This window comes from Poecile atricapillus, chromosome Z, assembly GCF_030490865.1.
Source record: "Poecile atricapillus isolate bPoeAtr1 chromosome Z, bPoeAtr1.hap1, whole genome shotgun sequence".
NCBI lineage: Eukaryota > Metazoa > Chordata > Aves > Passeriformes > Paridae > Poecile > Poecile atricapillus.
This window is the reverse complement of record NC_081289.1, coordinates 3,376,896-3,393,435: the sequence shown is the minus strand read 5'-3', so window position 1 is coordinate 3,393,435 and position 16,540 is coordinate 3,376,896. Positions and strand designations below refer to the sequence as shown.

General features: G+C 40.8%; 1 long non-coding RNA gene across 7 annotated transcripts in view; it reads right to left on the bottom strand.

Annotated features, from left to right (window-relative positions):
* LOC131592577 (uncharacterized) overlaps positions 1–16,540 on the bottom strand; it is a 124,275-nt gene that overhangs the window by 57,659 nt on the left and 50,076 nt on the right. For all 7 annotated transcript variants that reach the window (XR_009280666.1, XR_009280669.1, XR_009280668.1 and 4 more), the window contains exon 3: positions 6,347–6,396. This is a non-coding gene — a long non-coding RNA (uncharacterized LOC131592577). The remainder of the gene's footprint in view (positions 1–6,346; positions 6,397–16,540) is intronic.

The following is a 16,540-nucleotide window of genomic DNA, read 5'->3' as shown; positions in this document are numbered from 1 at the left end:
GGAATGCAAGTTGGCTTCCTCCCAGCAGTTCCATGACTGAAGGCCAGAATCCCAGGACTCCTGCTGGAGCACCAGGCACGGCTGTGCAGATGGAGTGCAGCTACACGCTGCCCTCCAGACCCAAAGGCTTCTGCTGCTTCTCCAGGTTGTGCTTCCCCACTGACTGCTCTTACTGTGCCCTAGCAGAAGAGGTGAGAGGGAGATCCAGGTCCTACATGCTTTGGATTTCCTCAGGTAAGCCACTCAAAGAAAAAAACACTGTGCAGCAATTTGATCAGAAAGAGTTGTCAAGCATGAGTTGTGGATGGGGACTGTGAGGTCGCTGCCAGCCAGCTCACCTACCCCAACAGTGCCAGGCATCAGGCAATCCCTCACACCAGCTGAGGAACATTATTCCAACAGGCTTTTCCTCCACAGAAACACCTCCTCTCTTCTCACAAAATCAGCTCTAGTAATTATTAAAATTAGTCAACCATTTCCCAAAGTCACAAGCTGCAGAAGAAAACCAGAGCTGGCCAAAAACCTCCCAAACACAACTATTTTGCACTGCAAAGCACCAATTGCGTGGAAATGTGCTGATTTCACCAAAAAGCTCTATAAAAGGCAACAAGATTGGCCGGCAGGCCAGTCTGTCCAGCTTCCTGCCAGGCTGCCTGCCAGCCCCAAGGGTGGGTACTCCCAGCTCCCTAATTCAAAAAATAAAAATCGGCTACGAGAAGGCTTCCAAGGGATGGGTATTTTGCTTCCTGTAGCTCTCCGATTAAAATAAATGTTGCACAGGTGTGTGTGTGTGTGTCAGGAAGGCAGGGACAGCTCTGCTGTACACAGCAAGAATGGCTTCTCTACAACAGAAAAATTTAACAAAAACCGTATTTTGAAAGACAGATGCCACTGCTAACAGCACAGGAGGGAGAGGATGAGACATCCCTGCACGAATCTGTGAGTGGGAAGACAATGGCAAAGAAATCCAAACAGCAAGACGATAAATCAGAGGTGGGGAATCCCTGTCTTATCCCTTCTGCAGCGTGCATGCAGCTATTGTATTTAATTAAAATAAATTACAGCTCGCTTGTGTACAGCCTGCAGGGCTTTTAACACCCCTGAACGGAAGCACAGGGATGAGCAGCCATCCTTCAGGAGCTCACTCTCCGTGCCTCCAGACGCGGAATGCAGATGCTCTGTCACAGCACAGTCACAGCAAGGCTGACGGATCGAGGCAGAACAAAAAGCCCAAAGAGTTCTGCTTTTACACCATCCACTTCCTCAGCTCTGTCCCTGGGAGCCCTGCCAGGATGCTGGTAACATTTTAAATTGAGAACGCAGAGCTGCCCAGCAGTGTGGCAGCTGCTTCTGAGCACGGATGTTTCACTGGAGAGGGGTTTCTTCTAAAGGCAGTGATTTAACACTCTATCAACTAAATTTCTGGAACACTTGGTTGAGCAGGATCGATGCACTTTCCTGCTTAACCACTGCATCCACACCCTCTAATTCCTGCTTGAATTCACTTCACGTATTTGCAGCAGCAGCACCTGAGGACAAGAACGTCTCCCTGCACTGAGTTCCACGCTCGCTGTTCCCCAGTGTGACACAGGAATATCAGTCCTGCACTTGTGAGGATCAGGAGGTGCACAGATGGTGAAGTCCTGTGCCACACACCTGAGGATGCTGCAGAGAGCATTGATACCCTGGCAGTGCCTTGGGGGACACAAACTGAGTTTCCAGCATCACCCACGTCAGCCACCCACACACGGTGCTCCAGGCTCTGGCTGATTTCTGTGGAAGATCAGCCTGTGAAGCTCTGTTGCACCAGGAGCTTTGGAAATTCCAGGCTGCTGATTACAATGAAGAAGGAAACACCTCTTGGCAGACCATGTCCCTAAGAGAATTAGTGACACAATGCACCCAACAGGACTCTGGATTTGGAGCTGCTCAGAGGATGCTCAGACAGTGGAAAGGATCAGTTAAATATGGCCTTGAACAGCTGCAGAATATCAGTCAATCCATAGCATTTGGGAAAAAAATAAATTTCTATTTATTCTTGTCCTTAGAAAAGCATAAGTGAGGAGGAAATGGATTTTAAGTAAGCTCTGAGAAGTCCATGATAATACTAATTCAAGATTTTGAAGTGCTTTACCATCAGCAAGTAAAACACACAGATCTCTGACAGGAGAAATGAAGCAGGAAAATGCAAAGCAGCTTGTCCAAGCTTATGCAACAGATGAGAAGCACAAACAACACACAGATCTCCAGGCTTCATCTCTGTGTCTTTCCATTCTTCCATTTTAAAAACCTAAATCCTTTTTACACTCCAACAAGGATTTCCACATAGATTTAAGTGTTAATTCTGGGCTGTGCAGACTTTCTTTTTTCCTGATGTGGTATCTCACCCATTATGTCCTCCTCTGTACACGTAAAATTAAGAGGAATTAGTGTTTCAGAACCAAGAAAACAGGAAAAAAGAAGAAAGTCCTAAGTTTTTATCTAAAGGCAAATTCCTTTTCATATGGGCACACTGAATACAGATTTGAAGAAGAACTCCATCTTATGAAGAGAGAAAACATTGCTTGGAAACTATGAAAATTGAAATAGCTGAGATGATACTAAATATATATATTTATGATGCTTCTATTTCCCACACTAATATCATGTATAATGCATTTTATGTATTATCTGTTCAGATACACTCCACTGCAGGCAGAAATGAGGCAATTATCTGAAACACTGACAAACCATCCTTTAGCCCCATGAAGTGCAGTGAGTAACACAGATCACTCCAGCACACAGCTCATGTGGCACAAGGACTGCTCCTACAAAGACACATAAAAGGTTCTCAGTGTCCATGGTGCTGCCAGAGTTTCTGTGTGGAGCTGCCTCACCACAGAGACAAGCACAAAAAGGAAATCTAAGAACTGGTCTTAGCAAGCTCCTCTTTTTTTGCAGAGCACACATTAAACTTACAGGTACTTTCACATCTGACATAAATTAAAATCCCTTTTTTAAAACCAGCTTGTGTTTTTAGGCTTCTAAATCATCTAGAAGACAGCACTGTCAAATGGAGAGTTTCTCTTTGAATACCCACTGCCTGTGTGAATGGCTGCTCCCCTCACTTCCAACAACATGACCTCTTCAGGGTTTGTCTCCTTTTATGCCATCCATGCCTGTGGACCTTCTCAGAAGAAAAGGAAGAGGAAAATGGCTTTCTTTACCCTTGCTGCCTGTAATTTTCTTTTCAAACCCTCCTTCTCATTCAGAGTAAAGGGGAATATGCTCCAAGATACCTACTTGCTCAGAGATGAGCCACGAGTGAGCTCCTCCTGAGGTCAGATACTGGGCTTTTACTGATGAAGAGTAAAATATTAATATTTATTGTTGTGCCTGAGATCTGAAGCAGCCCTGGTATCCTCACTTCACAGGTCCAGGAGATAAACACGACTGACAAAGCCACTTTGTGGAAGCTACGTGAGTTAGCAGAATGCTTCTTCAGCCAGTGAAGAGCTTCTGATCATCTGGTCCATTTTAAGACCAACCTCGCACAGCCAACCAACCATTTAAATAAGGCTATGACAGAAAATACTTCTACCAACCCTAAATATGTCTGTGTGCATGGTACACCTGCTCTTTCTGTAAGACATAAACTGGAATCAATACAATGCCATGACACAGCGTACTCTTGCCAAGATCCTACAGGGCAGATGGAATTTTGGAGTCCATCTCTTAAGTGCAGAGGTTGTTCTCTATCGTGACTGTAACAGAAGTTCTTTAGGATCATTTTAAAGGATATCATTTAAAAAATGAAGGTTTACGTCTTGCAGTAAAAGCACCTGATGAAAATACAGTTTAAATGGAATTCTCTGCTTGTAGGAATGCAAGGCTCCCTTTTCTAAAACTAATATAAGAGATTTAATCTAATTTTATACATTAATCTGCTCTAAACCTTGGGGAAGCTGCAAAGCTTTGCTTCCTGTGCTGACGCAGTAAAGAGAATCAAGAATCCCAGATCTCAAAGCCTGATTATTCTAAGGAAATGTTTATGTGAAGAATTACAACCAGAACTTACTGTTGTCCTCAGCATGAAACTTAAAGGATGATTCAAGTGTCATAAAAAGGCTTGGATTTGAAAGGACATTAAAGACCATCTTGTTCCAACCCCCCTTCCATGGTTGATGTTCCAACCTTCCACCATCCCAGGGTGCTCCAGACCCATCCAGCCTGGCCTTGGACACTTCCAGGGATGGAGCAGCCACAGCTCCTCTGGGCAAGCACAGAGGTTGCAGCTGTAGCTGATGCTCAACTTGGAAACCACCACAGAAAGAATTCACAGAGCAGTAATTCACAGAGATACACAGTTCTGGTCAAGGGATACCATCTCTCTTTGAATTCTGCTCTAACCTGCTGGTTGTTTACCTGGAACTCCAGATGTGCTGAGTTTTGACCAAAACCACACTTCCTCTGTCTTTGCTGAGGGGATGTTCTAGATGAGATACTTAATAGACAGAACTCCTCACGGACTCCTGGCTAATTCCCTCCTGGCCTGCTCCCAGTCAGCAATGGCCAATTTAAACAGCCTTTTCCAGGTGTCAGAAAGCCACAAGGGATTACGTAACGCATGACTACCCTGCAGAGACTGACAGACCTGGCATCACAACCACCCTCACATACCTGGCAATTTATAAAATCAACCTCTACCCCGAGGACAGACCCCACCCTCAGGTGCAATTGAAGAGGAAATACAGGAAGTCTTGGGTAATTTCATTGGTATTTTTATATGAATTTTGAGACAGACCGTTTTTAACATGAGAAGTTCCATCACCTCATGACAAATCTTTTATTCTACATCTAGCTCAGGATTTCTCAGCGCAATTTAGTACCTCTAACAGAAAACTGACTGTAAATTAGCAAGAAATTAACAGGGAACACTGGAGAACTGCAGTTCACCAGAACAAATGTTGGCAACTTTTTTATCACTTCCAGCATTGACCACATGTATTGCAGGGAAAAAGCTGACCTGGTTAAGGACTTTTCCATTTCTATCTATGATCTCCCAGGGAATGTGCTAAGGAAACGATTGTCCTAGTGAATCATTTCAAGAATTTTACAGCCCAGATGATTTATTACTATAAAATAGGTCTTGGAAACAAAGATATTTGAGGAGACTCAATAGCTATTAAATCATTGTGGAAAACATGATGCTGAAGGAATTGCAGATGCCTGACACATGCTCTACCACTTTTTTTTTTTAAATATTGAGTGTCTATAAAAAGCAACTCTGTAGAATTACTTAAAAACTTTTCCAACAGAAAAAATTAAAAAGAGAGATATAGGTATAGATTAAAATGGCATCCATAAAAGTAAAATTAAATTAAAACTTAAAAAAAAATTAAACTAAATTAAACTAAAATTGAACTAAAAACTAAATTAAAACTAGAACACCCCACAAATGCTGTTGGAAAAACTGGAGTCACTGATAATTTCAAAACCTATGCATTAAAAATACACTTCTCACTTAGTAAACAAGCTGAGACGCACTTTGCAGAGTTATAGAAATTTTAGAGTTGAGTCAACAATATACAGAAAACCTCCCATCATCTTATAATGAGTCCACTTGTTAGCTGGTTCAGAATCACCTTTGGTTTTGTTATTACAATTGGAATGTAGATGTTGTTCTCACATAGAACATGCTCTGTTCAAGACAGTTGGAAGCCTCTCTCTTTAAAATGTGCCATTGAACTCTACAAGTGGATCAGGAAGATGCTCTGTAAGGCTTGCTATGCAAAATGCCACTGAAGAACACACTGCTCCTCTTGAGCAAAATGGAAAAACTCTTGTGCTAAACCTTCTGATAGACCAGGCTGCTCCAAGCCACATCAAACCATGCACTTTTAGAGTACCCAAGTAAATGTTTTAAACGTATTCCAAAATACTCAGCCAAAATACAGCAGCCTCAAAATAAGGTCCAAGCTTTTCTTACACCAGCTGATATTACAGACAGTACTAACAACTTTTGGAAGCCAAAATCCCTTTCCAGTCCTTCTTACCTTCCAACCTCTCCTCTTCACATCCCTGGATCACCACAGCTACAACAGCAATAATTAAGAAGACATGACCCAGCCCTGAATGCCTCTGTGCCTTGACACAGTGATGACAAAGGGAGAGGGAAGATCCACCTTGTGCCACTCACATTGAGCCAAGTGGCTCAAAAACAGGGAATCCAGACAGCTCTACCAACTGCACTCACCAACAGGGAAATGAGGAAAACTGATGGCCTTTGTAATTAAAGGGATGTCTTATAGGAAAGCCGACCAACAGTCTTATAAAATAGGAAAATGAGCATTCCTCTTTGACTTACATTTTGTGTTGTCCTGGTTCACTTGTGCAACTCAGCCACCGTTTCTTTTTCTGCAACACAACAAAGAAAACAGATTCTGTTTAGAAAAAAGAAGTATTTGTTTGAACTGACGTTTCTCATTACATTGTTAAGTAATGCTTCAAGCTTACTGCTTGCTTTTAGTCAACACTGGAAAATATTTCCATCCTTCTTGTCTCTCTGATTTTGATTGCCAGCGTATTCCAGTTACATGAAATTGCTCTATCAAGATGAACCTTGGAAGCTGCTTGTTGATTTGAGCCTAATACTGACAAACCACAAATAAATTCCAAAACCTTCTGTGGAGTTGACCAAAGAAATTCACTGTAGCCACAGAGAAAGTGAATAAACGTTTTTTTAAAAGGATCTAATTGCTCAAAGATATCTTAGTGGTGTCTTTGTTAGATCTGTGAGTGTTCCTTGTTGGCCTCCAGCACCTAATTCAGAGAGGTGATGACTTTCCTTTGGTTTGGGGTCATACCTGGTACCCCTGTTCTCCAGACACCCTAAGACACTTCAGTGGGAGTTGAATATTGGAAGGGGTGTTCCTTATGTCCTGCTCTGTGCTTTAGATTCAAACTGATAGAAACACAGAAATTCTATCCATAAGTTACTGGGAATTGAAGCAAAATAAGAGCAAGTAACCAGAAAAACACACAGAAAAATCTACTAAGTAGAGTTATGAGAGTATTGTCCTGAAAAAGAATGCTCTGATGCTACATTCTCTATTTAACCACATAATTAGTAAACTTCCAGCAGAAGTAGCAAAAAAAAAAAAATTCCTCATTCCCTTACTAGGCTAAGTAGCAACCTGGAAGAACTACTCAAACCTCCACGAGGAAGAACTGGATTGCTCCAGATAATGGAATAACTAAATAACTGAGGACAGAGTGGAAAATGAAGCACAGAGACATCACTCAAGGTCAGCGTAGTTCTTGTTCTGCTGAAAATGGTAAAATGGTAACTGGCAAGAAAAGAAAAAAAAAAAAAAAAGAAAGCATTTGCCAAAAAAAAAAAGAAAAGAAGAAAAAAAATAGAGATGGAAAGAAGAGGACACCAGTCAGAAAGAATCCTGACTCTGGCTACATTTTCCAGCCAGGAAGGGATAACAAAGCAACAAGTAAATGCCAGCATGGATTTGTCAAACTGATTCCCTTCCCTTCCAACAAGTTAGAAAGCCCCAAGATACAGAAACAGTTCAATGATGACCAAAGTCACCTGAGCACAGCATTTTTCATGCCATGTCACTGTCCCAAATCAATAAAGGATCATGAATTTGGATAGAAAAACACATCCAAATAAATTTTAGTAGCTCACAAATGATCATCCAGATCTTAGCAAGTGGCACCCAACCTTTAGCACCAGAAGAACCCCAACACATTCAGAAAGAAGCTGAGTATCTCATTAATTCATCAGACAACTATGCCCAAAAAGTGTTCTCTTAATCCTAATTTCTAAAATCTCAATATGAAATAAATACATGTATCATTAGGGGGTATGAAATCATCAACTCATTTATAAGGGGCACAGTTAAACTTCAAGCTATTTAATTTAGCAGAACAATAGAGCTCTACGAAGTGTGTTTTTCACTAATGACCTGAACACTATTTTTGTTACTTCTGCCTCTAAAATGCACAGCCAATATTTGTGGTTTTTTAAAAAATGGCATTTCTTTCTCAAAATATTGTTGTGCAGAGAAAAAAACAATCAAGAAAAAAATTTAACTCCGAGTACAATCAAATATACAAAGGAAAACTACACAAGTACAGATTTCATCATACTCCTCCAGATTTTAAATAGACCAACATATTTTGGAGATGGGTGTGATTTTATGTGAGCTGTCCCCCTTTAAAATTGGCAACTAGATTTAATTCAGTGCCGCCTTATTCCAGGTTCCAAACTCCAGTTGAAAATAGATCTCACAATGGAATCCTACAGCTGAATATACTCTGGGAGAAAATTAATACTTTAATTTATTCCAAATTCATTTGCATGACAGTATATCATTAGTATATACAAAAAAAAATATGTATTATACCAACAAAGGAAAAATTCTGTGCAAACAGTGAAAGAAATTCACATCCCACATGAGATGAGCTTAAAACTTGAAGCAACAAAGCTGGTTTATTTCTCTGAGAAACAAACACATTAAAAAAAAAGAAAAATCAAACAAAAAGAGATGTTAATAGTCTAGGCTGTCATTTAAAAAAATACCATGTGACCTTAAAAAAACCCACAAAGCAAATACGAATTCTTGCATGCCAGGTATCTCCTAAATAGCTAAAAAGAGCCACATGGACAATCAAGTGCAGACTAAAAATAACTGATGTAACACCGCTTACATACAAAGCAAAGTTTTCCTACCTCACTGATTAACCAGTTGAAGAGGAAAGAAAACACACGCTCACTTTGTAACTCCATCAACCCTGGTGTCCTGGAAACAACTCTGCTACAAGAGAAATCCTTAACTGCCAAAACATCTTCTGCTACCAATTCTTGGGTTTTTTTCTTCCCCCCATTTCCCTCTCTGCAGTGCTCTCAATGTTTGATAAGCAGCCAGTACCAAATCTAACCCATCAAATGGCACAGAAATTGGATCTCCTGCTCTTAAAAAGAAATATGTAATTCCATTTGAGTATGCAGCACTTAGGGAACACCAGGTTTGCACAAAGGCTATGGAACTGACTGCGTAATTTTGTTGTTGCTGTTGTTGCTAAAATGGGCTATTAACTAAACCTTTCATTTTAGGAAATGGCCTCAAGTTGTGCCAGGGGAGGTTTATTTTTTAGATATTCGAAAGAATTTGTTCACAGGAAGAGTGGTCAAGCACTGGAACAGGCTGCCCAAGGTAGTGGTAGAGGAACTATCCCTGGAAGTGCCAAAAAATAAAAATGCATATAAAAATTGACGACATGGTTTGAGACGGTGAACCTGATGGAACTGCTAAGCTGATAGTTGGATTTAACCTTAAAGGTCCTTTCCAACCCAAAAAACTCCATGATTCCATAAAAACCAGCAAACCTACAGGGTGAGCTCAGCCTTCCTTATTAACGTGCCCAAGTACTTGGGGTTAGAGTCCTTTCTCAATCCTCACTCAACAGCTCTGTGGGAGTGCAACAAGGTCATAAAACACAAAAAAAATTATCTTCTTTAGGTTTTATGGTTACTGTCAGTGTGAAGGGAACAGAACTTTCAAACCCAGGTCTTGGCAATTTGTGACACACTGATGGCCAAAAATTTAAAGAACATTTGTGACCTCCCTTTCTTGCCACAGAATCCTTTTTGAAACAGGTCTGTGCTTTTACTAGAAAACTTAATTTTAACCTTTGCATGAAATAAAACCTGGGTTTAGAAACCAGATTTATCTAGGAAACAGCAGTTTTGTTTCAGACCACAACGTTACCCTCCACATCTCTCCACTGTTCGTTTTGCTACACGGCCTGTTTGGGTCAGACACAGCAATCTGGCCTTACCTAAACTGCTTCAATCCAGTGCAACAAATATACTTGTTTAAACATTTGTAAATTCCTAATTTCTAAACTACCAGTGTTTTAAAAAATTTGGCATCTGAGCCTCTCAGTCCCACACACACTGCCCACACCTGTTTTCCAGGAAAATGCCAGTCTGCACTGGTCTCAGATGGGAAAAAAAACACTATTCACTGTTTTCAAATGAGACCTGTTAATTACCAAAATTATTTCTACAGCAAGTACAAAGGGATTTTGGTTCCCTCAGAAGATCCATGATCAAACACAGTAACACTCAGCAGTTTTATTAAGTATGGGATCTGTGATTTATTCTCTTCACTCTGCTAAGGAGAACTGCATTTTCCCTTGACTTCCTCCAATTTCCAATGTATTCACAAGGTTTTTTGATGTTTCTTAGCAAAGTTGGTTTTCCATCTTTCTGTACCTTAGATTTTCATATAAACCCTATCTAAGTGTCATCCAGAGAAGCTGTGACTGCCCCAGCCCTGGAAGTGTTCACAGCCAGGCTGGACAGGGCTTGGAGCAACCTGGGACAGTGGAAGGTGTCCCTGCCCATAGCAAGGGGTGGATCAAGATGGTCTTTAAGGTCTTTTCCAACCCAAACCATTTTATGCTTTTAATACGCTTTTACACTGATTTTAAATTGTATCCTTGTATCTGCTTTTGAAATTACTTATCTTTAATATCAACGTGAGGCACAGATTTGTTTTCCCTTTTCTAATTTTATTCTAGACACTGTAAACTTTCAAGTCTCTGTGTAACTTCTTTTTTCTTTTAAGCATGTTCTGGAGAGATCACAGAACCATGAACAAATTTGGTTGGAAGGGACCTTTAAGACCCTCTAGCTCTTACCCCTGCCATGTGCAGGGACACTTTCCACTAGACCATGACCTTCCCCTAGGCCAGGTCATATGTTTAGCTGGCAAAATTAGCTGAAACCCCAATTAATCATGATCTGGAGTTGCTACCAATAAACAACTACCACTAAGAGACGCAAAAATCTCATCCTCACAGTCTTGAGCTGCCTCTGCAAAATGCCAGAGTTAGGGATTAGAATTTCTCATCTCCTCCACTACAGATCCAGTTGCCTCGGCAGCATTTTACTGCACAGGCTCAATATAAACATTCCATGTGTCATCAAGCAGGCAGTGAACATCCACAGAAGTCTGCCTTAACACGTCAAAGATCCAGGGATTTTCAGCATCCCATCCCTCATACCATGCACAAGAAAACTCAACGGCAGAGACAGAGAGGAGGAAGGTATTTGGAAACTTGGTACATACGAGCAAATTTAAGATTATGAAAATTGTGGTGCCTTACAGTAGCAGTGCTGTTACACGCGTTACAAACACTGAATTTTGTCAAACTATTTCCAGTAAATGCATTCTTTTTTTCCCCACCTCAGCACTAGAAATTCCCAGTGCATAGTACAAATCGTTATATTCTGCACTTTCTAGCTCAAACGAGGACCAAGTTTTACCAGCCAGCTTTTAGGAGTGTTTAGACCCTCTCTCTCTGGTACAGAAGCACACTGATCTCAGGCTGGAAAAACATTTCTTATACTGATTTCTTCCTTCTATTTCAGGCAAAAGTTCCTAACCATAGCAAAGCTTTTGCCTTCTGCTGCCACTGAATACCAGTTGCTGCACAAGCAAAACAGAAAAAGTCTGAAGTTATTTTAAAACAGCTACTTTTCTCTATTTAAGTGTTTAGTCTTCAGTAGTTGACTATGTTATGAGTGGGAAATAAGTGTCCGAAGTGATGCAACCACCAACGCCCCTGAGTAGGGCAGTGGCAACAAGTGAAGGAAAAAAACTTGCAGGGTAATGTAAAAACATAATTTAGGTAGGGTAGAACAGCATTATTAACTGGGGAGAAAAACCCATAAAACAAACACAACAAAACAACACCCTCTGATGATTCTTTTTAGTCTTGGGTAATACTGCTACAAAATACCTAATAAAGGTGACACAAAGAACTTCTAAACCATTTATTAATTACTTGAGGCTATTTTTCATTTTACTGCTTCACTGCAATTTCCATTAGCATGGGAAATGGTACCATTTTTTTCCAAAGAGATATTTCCAGCGAACTCAGTGTGGATTTAACAAGACCAGGACCATCATATAAATAGAAATCAGAAAATAGTATTTCCATAAGAAACCGCTCAGATTTATTGGATTAACAAGCACTTACAAGTGACTCACGCTGACACAGCCTATAGTAATCCAATCTATTTGAGATAAGAATAAATTCAAAGGAAACCTTAAATTTAGAAAATCACCTCTGTGGCTGCACACATAGCTGGCTTTATTACACGAAATCATATTAAGTGTTCTCTCCAAATGGGAGGACAAATAAATTAAAAGCTAAATTCTAGCAATTTTTTTTTTTTTCTATGAGTGCAGCATGTCCTTAACAGCAGTAGCTGACACACTGAGCATAATTAGAGAGGGATAAGAGAGCCCCGTGTGGAAGTGCCTTGTGGAACACAGCAGTTTTCCTGCCTGACAATCCCACAGGAATATGCTGTGCTAAAAGGAATGGGAAAAAGAAAAGCCACCAAGCCACCTCACCTTGTGTCAGGAGAACTAAGGCAGATTGTTGAATCTACAGTGGCAACAACCATTTCTCCTGCGTGTACACTGGTCTGCGTTTCCATCTGGGATTTCTTGGGGAATTATCTCTAGGGGATGTTACTAAATCCTAACAAACACTGAGGTGTTCTGGCTCAGCACATTGAAACATCAATGCTTTCCTGAAACCCTGAAGGACGCATTCACAGCTCACACCTCCTTTAAAACATGCCAGCACGCAGGGAGCTGGGATGGAGCTTATTGCTATAAATACTCCTCTGCAGCAATAAAAGAATTTTTACCTCTTGATATCGCCATGAATAGTAACAGTCTGGAAGAAAGTATTATTAAATATTACAGAGTCATAGAATAGCTTGGGTTGGAAAGGACTTTCAAGAATATCTAGTTCAGACTCCCTGCCATGGGCAGGGACACCTTCCACTATCCCAAGTTGCTCCAAGCCCTGTCCAGCCTGGCCTTGGGTCCTTCCAGGGATGGGGCAGCCACAGCCTCTCTGGGCAAGCTGAGCAGGGCCTCACCACCCTCAGAGGGAAGAATTTCTTCCTAATATCCCATCTAAACTGCTTTCTTTTCATGTGAAAAGAACAAAACCAATATAAGGAAAGGTGACACTGGCCAGAGCAAGGGGTCACGCACTGAGGACTGGACTTTTATCTTTATCACCAATTACTGTAAGATAGAATTAAATGCCACCTGTGCATAAGGATATTTGAAAGCCACGTATCTTCTGCCATCTATAAAGCAAAGACACTTCTCTGTGTGCAGGGACGTAAATCACTGAGTACACAGATGAAAACTCCTTTGTAAGAACCAGCTGCACACTACTGAGGCCAAAAAAATCTTATCAAATGCAGACTTCAAGGCTGAAGTGACTTATTTAGAGAACTGCTGTGCTGCTCTCACCTGTAGTATCCAGTTAAGTCAGATCAAGGACAACAGCACATACCAACTACATCATGAGCAGGAGGCTTTAATTTTTTATGCACACTTTCCTTCAGGCATACACACCCACTCTCAGAAAATTCCCATTAATGGCCATTCTACAATCCTGAAAAGCAGTATGTTATAGCCTTGGGCTAACTAAATTAGAGTGAGCTATGCTGAAGCTGCAATCAGTGAAAACCTGCTGTATGACTTTTACTGCAATAAAGATACTCCCTCAGAGAGCCTCTTCACAGTATAATATTTTCAAAAAAAACTAACCAAAGCCTGCACCTCCTGTGAATTTGGTCATGACAGCCTGGGGCCTTGCCCAAGGACACTCAGAATAAAGATCAAAAATTAACCAGTAGTCAAAAAATGCTGATTATACCCAAGATTTTTAATGTACTTCAAGTGGGGATGCAGATCTTGGCTTGAAGGAGTGCAGAACAGATGAGAACTCAAATGGCAAAGTGCAAGGGGACAAGGCACAATTTGTTCTGATTGAAAGACAAGGTTAAAAATCTCATTTTCTGTCACAATGAATTGGGTTTTCAAAGTGAGACCTCCTCACCCTTGTGCTTTTTTCAGATTAGATTTTTGGAGAAATTCTAGCCTTTACATTACAGTAAAATGCTGTAAAATTTTCAAATAGCTAGATTTTGTGCTAACCCTAATTCATAATCATTCTGGCCTTGCAACCATGGTGTGAAATTCACTGAGCTAGACAGCTGGGAAGGGGGGGGTGTGAAGAGTGGGGGTGGTGTTGTGGTTTTTTTATTATTATTGCACTTCTGGTGTTCAACCCTTCTACTCTATACGAAATCCATATTCAGAAGTCTGTAAGCATGAAGATGCTTTTACGTACAAGGATTTGGTCAGACTCTAAAAGCATCTGCACCTTCACTTGCAATGAATGAATCTCTCTTCAAATTTCCTTTGGTGACCAAAATATGTGTTTCTAGCCTATAGTCCTTACTTATGTAAAAAGTGGTGCTGCTCAGAAAATTGTTTTCTCAATCTAAAATTTTTTGCTCTCCAAAATAATTTTCATCCCTTCAAAACCCTCTAAAGGACACTACTGAGAAATGCTTTCCAATGAAACCTAAAGAAAAACTGCCTGAGATCACAGTACTGGTACAAAACTAAACCTTAAATGAAGTTCTAGGAAAGAACCACCAGCTTTTCACGTAAACTTGTGGTGAGTTTTCACTGAAGCCCTCAAGCCTGCCAAGCCATGGCTAAATGTCATACCTCATTTCCTATCCTAAATCAGCCATAACAGCAAGACGGGGTTTTGCTCTGTCATTTTCAGACCTCATTAAAACCCAACGCTGAGTGTAATTCCTAGCAGTGGAACTTGGCTGTGGAATGAAAGAAAAAATTCCCCAACATTTAGACAATCTAGGAAATTTTTTTTTTTTTCTACTTAAATGGGCCTTGGGCACAGCTCTTCACAAAGATATGGTTTTATTTTTTTACATGCTCTTGATACATGCTGGATCAACATCATGAGGTATGTGAATTTAAACAGAATTATTTAGGTTGAAAAACCTCTCTGAGATCACAGAGTCCAACCATTAGTCCATCACTGCCAAGGCTACCATTAATCCACATCCCCAAGTGTCACATCCTTTAAATCCCTCCAGGGATGGCAACTCCACCACTGCCATAGGCAGCCTGTGACAGGGTCTGACAACACTTTTGGTGGAGGAAATTTTTACTAAAATCTAAACTGAACCTCTCCTGGTGCAACTTGAGGCCATTTCCTCCTGTCCCATCACTGGGAAAAGACAACCACAACCTACAGCTGCTTTGTAAGACAAGCACATCAGAAAGTCAAACTCTGCTCCATTTCTTATGCAACTATCAGTCAACTTTTAATTATTTTCCCCTGCCAAAAATCTATTCTTAACAATTCTTTAAAGGCCACTTAAGACAGACCAAGAACTAAGAAAAGCAACACTGGGCTGTTTCATGGATCACCTCCCAAGGTATCATGCTCCAAAGCACACAGCGTCACTGCATTTCTGCCTCTGTAATATTGTCTTTAGGCAGCTACAAGGTGTCTCAGTGAGAAAACATTATCTTGTGCTTGTCCTATTAAAAAAGATTGATCTGTTCAACACCTGATGATTCACTCACCCACATGTTACAAGTCCACACAAAAATGACTCATTCTGTCCGTAAGAATATTCACCTGGGATACCCAAGTCCTCTCATCTTTTCCAGAGCTGCTAACTGCTTTTTCTTGTAAAGGTGGTGGATGGTGGCTTCCCTATGAGAGCAATGGGTGACATGAAGGAGAAACAGGCACGGGACTGTGCCCTGGGAATTTTAAAAACAATCCCCATAATAATAATAATAATAATAATAATAATAATAATAATAATAATAATAATAATAATACTTGAGAGTTAAGTTTGTGGATAACTGAAGCACTGGCAGAGGAAACAGAAACACTCCACAGTGAGATGGTGGTTGAAGGCAACAACTAATTTTAATCCTAACGAATCAGCGTCACCCAGATTTGAAGGAGTTCAGGCTACTCCTCCGTGATTTGGACACTTTCTCCCAGAAAAGGGCTCAGGAGCAGCCGTCCTGAATCACCCTGGGAGGGACAGCCAGTGCAGGGCAAAGCCATATTTAAGGGCTTGGCTGATGACATCAGATTCGTTGTGTTTGTCCAACAAATCAAGCTGAGTTCTAGGCTAGAACTTCATGTCCAGTTCTGATACCCACGCTGCGGAGACGCCAAAGGACTGGCAAGCGTTCAGGGAAGAGCTTAGGAAATAGTGGGTCTGGCTGGGATACAGACTCCGTGACGCCAGGCCAAACGTCTCCTTCATTAGGGAGATGAGTCCCTGACCTTGTTTTCATAGGTACTATGAATATGACAAATAACAAGCAGCTCTTCGATCCTTGGAGAGAAAGGCACAGCAAGATATTACAGCTGGAAGGCAAACAAGCTTGAATTCGAAGTAATTTCTTGCCTTTTAGCAACAGCACTGCTAAATATTTACCATTAATCGATGTTTTAGGACGGCAGAGCTTCTAACAGCACTCCAAGATGCACCTCTGAGGAAAACTTCTTATCTTCTTTCACAGAGAACCACACAGGCTTGATACAGAGACATGAATCTAAAAATTCCATGGAATTGTAGGATAAT